The sequence below is a fragment of the Octopus bimaculoides genome, chromosome 11 (genome assembly GCF_046866305.1).
Source record: "Octopus bimaculoides isolate indiv1 chromosome 11, ASM4686630v1, whole genome shotgun sequence".
In the NCBI taxonomy this organism is placed as follows: domain Eukaryota; kingdom Metazoa; phylum Mollusca; class Cephalopoda; order Octopoda; family Octopodidae; genus Octopus; species Octopus bimaculoides.
In genome coordinates, this window is record NC_142938.1 from 7,911,332 (window position 1) to 7,917,894 (window position 6,563).

Below are 6,563 nucleotides of genomic sequence, written 5' to 3' on the forward strand. Positions count from 1 at the left end.
TAGAAAGGACATCCAACTGTAGAAACTGTACGGAAGCAGACGGCAAGGCTACACACAGTCTTCTCACTTGCCAGCTTCTGTCAAACTGTCCAGCTCATGCCGACATGGAAACAGGATGTTAAATGATGATGATGATGATGAAGATTATTTATTTATTCATTTATTTATTTGTAATTAATGAGATAAACTGGCAGAATTGTGAAACACCGGAAGAAATGCTTAGTGGCATCTCTTCCGACTTCCTCTTCTGAGTTCAAATGCTACCAGGCTCAACTTTTTGCCTTTCATCCTTTCGGGGTCGATAAAGTAAGTTACCAGTTGAACACTAGGGGTCAATGGAATTGACCTTCCCCACTTGTCCTGAAATTGCTGGCCTGTGCTAAACTTCAGAACCATTATAATTTATTTGTAATAGCAGTAGTAGTAGTGGTGGTAGTGGTGATGGTTGTGATGATGATGATGGCGGTGGTGGTGGTGGCGGCAGCAGTGATAGTGGTGATGGTTGTGATGATGGCAGTGGTGGTGATGGTGGTGACGCTTGTGGCATCAGCAGCAGAGACTGCAATAGGGATAGTATTAACCACAATAACATTAGCAGCAGCAGCAACAGCAGCAGCAGAATTCATAGTCTGCTGTTGTTATGCCAGAAGATGTCTGGTCTGGCCTAATAGTACTTTCACTATAAACACTGAAGACAGCAGTTGCGCAACATTGGTAATAAAAGTAGAAAAAGAAGAAAAAAAACAAACAAACAAGCAATAACTAGCAGCCAGCAACGAATTTGCACATTTGCATCGACTGCAAGCGTTCTGCAGCAGGACAGTCTGTCCTATACTGCATTGCCTCACCTGGCTATTGGAAAATAAGTGCCAGGTCTTCCTGGGAATTCTACCTGCAATGGTCTGGGGCTTTATCCAAGGAAGGAGATATTTCTTTCAACTGCTTTAGGCCTTGGAATAAGAGCTAAGACCCTCCACATGCACATGCATACATGCATATACACATACTAATGCATATGTGTAAACACACATGCACATGTATGCACACAATACACAAGCATACACATGTATAAACACATATACATGTATAGACACAGAAAACATACATGTATACACTATAATACACACGTGTATACACACACTCACATACATGCGCATGTGTATAAACATATGCACACACACATATGCACATATCTATAAACAGACACGTGCATGCATATGTATAAACACACACACACACACACACAGACACATGTATACACACATACACATGCATATGTATAAAAACAAACATGTATACACATACACACACACAAGCATATGTATACGCACACACATGCACATATCTATAAACAGACACATGCATGCATATGTATAAACACACACATGTACGAACACACACATACACGCATGCATATGTATAAAAGCAAACATGTATACACATGCACACACACACAAACACACATATATACGTATACACACCTATATATACGTATACACACATATATATACGTATACACACATATATATATACACACACACCCTGGTAGATTAGGCGATATGTACATTCCAGAAGACTGCGTACACCAACAGTGACTGCAACAGAAACATCAACAAATTTGACATGTGAAGACTGCATATGAAAAACATTTGGCTGGGTTTTCTTGTTTTTTTTTATATTTTAAAGCAGTTTTATTATATTTAATTTTTTTTTTTTCTGATTTCATAATTCAATTTCTACCAGTTACATATTTTAGAAATCTGTCACGTGGGGGGGGGGGGGGGGTTCAGCCGGGGGAAAAAGATTAGAAACTCCCTTAACCGATAAAGATATTTAAACAATGTTTCTTATGCCCTTTATTCTTTCAATTTATAATCACACACACACACACACACATACACATGAAGGAAAAATAAAAATAAAAAACCGGAAATGCTTGTAGATATGTTTTTAGGGCGGGGTGACATATCCTGATTGGCGCTGAGCTACTGTTTCAGCTGCAGAAGGGGACCACCAACTTGGTCAAGTTAAACCCACAAGAACGTTATTTATTTATATATTTGTTAGTCTGCTGTATGCGAATTCCCAAAGGACTTATAAACGAGATATGATGTTGATTAAGTTGAAATGCAGTGCTGACATTACAAGAGTTTCATATTTTAAAGAATGCATACATACATGTATATATACATGCATACACAAATACATATATATATATATATATATTTCTGTATGCATGTGTATATACATGTATGTATGCATTTTTATATAAATATATATATATGTATATATACACACATACATACATATACATACACACACACATCTATAAGCGCGTGTGTCATTGTGACAAGTTCAAAAGATACTATGTCAAGCCACTTAGAATAAAGAGTTGAGAGCAAACATACATACATACATATATGAATATATATATATATATATATATATATATATTTATATATGAATATATATATATATATATATTTATATATGAATATATATATATATATATATTTATATATATATATATATATATATATATATTTATATATATATATATACACACACACGCACGCACACACACACGCGCGCGCGCGCACACACACACACACACACACAAATCAGCATCATCATCATTCAATGTCCTCTTTCCATGCTGCCATGGGTTAGACTGGAACTGGTAAGCTGGAGAGCTGTACCAGGTTCCAGTCTGATTTGGCATTGTTTCTATGGCTGAATGCCATTCTTAATGTCATATATATAAAGAGAGAGAGAGAGATACATACAAACACACACACACATACAAGGTTGGCCAAAAGTCACCCGACAGTAAATCAAAAACCCTATAAATACTTAATATTATTCAATTTTATTTATTCATTCCAATTATGAATGTTCACTAATTGAATGCTGTTAATTAAAATCACCATTTTTTTTCTCAACATTTGTCTATTTATTAGTGAAGTTTCATAAAATAATTTTTTGTTTTAATCTTGGAATTAAATGGTTTTGATTTACTGTCAGGTGACTTTTAGCCATCCTGTATATACATACATATATATATATGTATGTATGTATGTGACACGTAAAAACACCCACGACACTCTCTGAGTGGTTGGCGTTAGGAAGGACATCCAGCTGTAGAAACTCTGCCAAATCAGATTGGAGCCTGGTGTTGCCATCCGGTTTCACCAGTCCTCAGTCAAATCGTCCAACCCATGCTAGCATGGAAAGCGGACGTTAAACGATGATGATGTGTGTGTGTGTGTGCATATGTGTGTGTACACAGACACACACACATATTGTTGGCATCATAAACTCATACAAACATGTGTGTATATGCATAACTTCATCACTTTCATGTAATGTCTAGTTTCCATGCTGACACAGGTTGGACTGTTTACATACATACATACATACACACACACACACACACACACACATACATATATATTTAATTATATATATAATATTACATCTACATATACATTCATACACACACACACATGCATACATATATTCATACACACACGTAATACGTATGTAGGTGTGTGTGTGTGTGTGATTTATTTGTCTATGTGTGTAATTATGTATATTACACGCATGCATGTCTGCAACCTTATCCATACAGGAAAACAGCCAGAGAGGCTTGAGGCCAATCCTGTAGATTCAATATGAAATGAAAATATATTTTAGTTGTGTTAGAAGTTTCCTCCATGGCTAAGTAGGATACCTAGTGAAGAAGGTAGGGCCAGGTGGGGTAGGGGTTGGGTGAAATGAAATGAAAGACACACCCTAAGAGGCAATTTTATCTACTTACTAAAAACCAATCCTTGGAGAGAAAATTTTGAAAAAAAAAATGAAAGAAAGAAAAGGAAATGGTTAAGTATTTGGTCTACAGTTTCCATTTTCTGCTTTTTTAAGCAAAGGGTGGGGCCTGAAAATTCAATGTAAAGAACACTAGGAAATGGGAGCTGAATTCCTTAAGGTAACTTTAAATTGCTCTTTTCTCTGTTAGTTGCAAATCTTGTAAAGGGAGCTGTAGTTTAAAAAAATAAATAAATAAATAAATAAAGGCTGTGGTATTTTGAAGGGGTGTAGGTGGTGGAGGCATTTTCTCTATTTTTAGAATATTTTCATTCACATACATCATTAATCTTTAACATACCTATGACAGAATAGACAAATAGTCTTTTAATCGTTTTTTTTTACCGCATGAAGATTTAAGAAAATCTGATCATTTTTTTCTGACATAGGCACGAAGCCTAGAATTTTGAAGGTGGTGGTGGTGGTGGTAGTGTTGTTGTTGTTGTTGGTGGTGGTGGGATGGTGAATGTTGAAATATTATCAAAATACTATCAGAATGTCTGAAGTGCTAAAACTGTTTAAATGTTTCTTCAGGCATGGCTATGTGGTTAGGAAGCATGCTTTGCAATCACATAGTTTTGGGTTCAATCCCATTGTGCATGAGCAAGTGCCTTCTGTTATAGTCCCAAATTGATCAATGCTTTGTGAGAGAAAGTGGTGAACAGAAAGCTGTGTGTCTCTTTCTCTCTCTCTCTCTCTCTCTCTCTCTCTCTCTCTCTCTCTCTCTCTCTCATTGCTCACATGTGACCATCGTCCATATTTCTTTTCCTCATGTGACTCTCTTTCTTTTCTTGAACATACATACATACATACATACATACATACATACATACATACATACATACATACATACATACATACATACATACATACATACATACATACATACATACATACATACATCATCATCATCATCATCATCGTTTAACGTCCGCTTTCCATGCTAGCATGGGTTGGACGATTTGACTGAGGACTGGTGAAACTGGATGGCAACACCAGGCTCCAGTCTGATTTGGCAGAGTTTCTACAGCTGGATGCCCTTCCTTACGCCAACCACTCAGAGAGTGTAGTGGGTGCTTTTACGTGTCACCCGCACGAAAACGGCCACGCTCGAAATGGTGTCTTTTATGTGCCACCCGCACAAGCCAGTCCAGGGACACTGGCAACGATCTCGCTCGAAAATCCTACAGGAGCCAGTCAGGCTGTACTGGCAACGGCCACGCTCAAAATGGTGCATCTCATGTGCCACCCGCACAAGAACCAGTCCAGGGGCACTGGCAACGATCTTACTTGGCTTGCCGGGTCTTCTCACGCACAGCCCATTTCCAAAGGTCTCGGTCCGTAGTCATCGCCTCGGTGAGGCCCAATGTACGAAGGTCTTGCCTCACCACCTCAGCCCAGGTCTTCCTGGGCCTACCTCTTCCACGGGTTCCCTCAACTGTTAGGGTGTGGCACTTTTTCACGCAGCTATCCTCCTCCATTCTCACCACATGTCCATACCAGCGCAATCGTCTCTCTTGCACGCCACAACTGATGCTTCTAATGTTCAGCTTTTCTCTCAAGATACTTACACTCTGACGGGTATTCACATTGACATTACACATCCAACGGAGCATACTGGCTTCATTCCTTGCGAGCTTACGTATGTCCTCAGCAGTTACAGCCCATGTTTCACTGCCATGTAGCATGGTTGTTCGTACGCATGCGTCATACAGTCTGCCTTTTACTCTGAGTGAGAGTCCCTTTGTCGCCAGCAGGGGTAAGAGCTCTCTAAACTTTGCCCAGGCTATTCTTATTCTAGCAGCTACACTTTCAGCGCACCCACCCCCACTACTAACTTGGTCGCCCAGATAGCGGAAGCTATCGACTACCTCTAGTTTTTCACCCTGGAATGAGATAGAAGTTGTTTCCTGTTTGTTTGCAGTCTTTATTGCACCTGAACATCTGCCACAAACAAAAACTAACTTGCTAGTTAACCTGCCTTTGATGTTGCTGCACCTCTTATGTGTCCATAGCTTGCACCGGGTACATCTTATAGAGTTACTACCTACTCCTTTTCTACATACTGAGCAGGGCCATCTACCTGAAGGGGTTTGTGTTTTATCTACCTTCCTACATACATACATACATACATACATACAAATAAACAAAAATACCCTGTTGTTGATGTTGAAATTCCAATAAAGGAGCCTTGGATCTAGGATAGAAACCGGTTCTTTCTCTATTGGCAAGAAATCTTGAAATAAACTGAATAATGACATACATACATGTGGAAGTGCATGGCTTAGTGGTTAGGGTGTTGGACTCATGACTGCAAGATTGTGGTTTCAATCCCTGGACCAGGCGACACATTGTGTTCTTGAGCAAAACACTTCATTTCACATTGCTCCAGTCCACAGTTGGCAAAGATGTGTCGTTCCTGAGAGAGACTGGCATCCCATACAAGTGGGGAATATATATATATACGCCCTGGAAACCAGGAAACTGGCCCTTATGAGTCAGCATGACTTAAGAAGGAAACTACTGCTGCTGCTACTACTATTATACATACATACATGCATACATACATACATGCATATATATGTCATCATCATCATCATCATTGTTTAACTTCCACTTTCCATGCTGGCATGGGTTGGATGGTTTGACAAGAGCTGGCCAGGCAGAAGCCTGCACCTGACTTCTGTGTCTGTTTT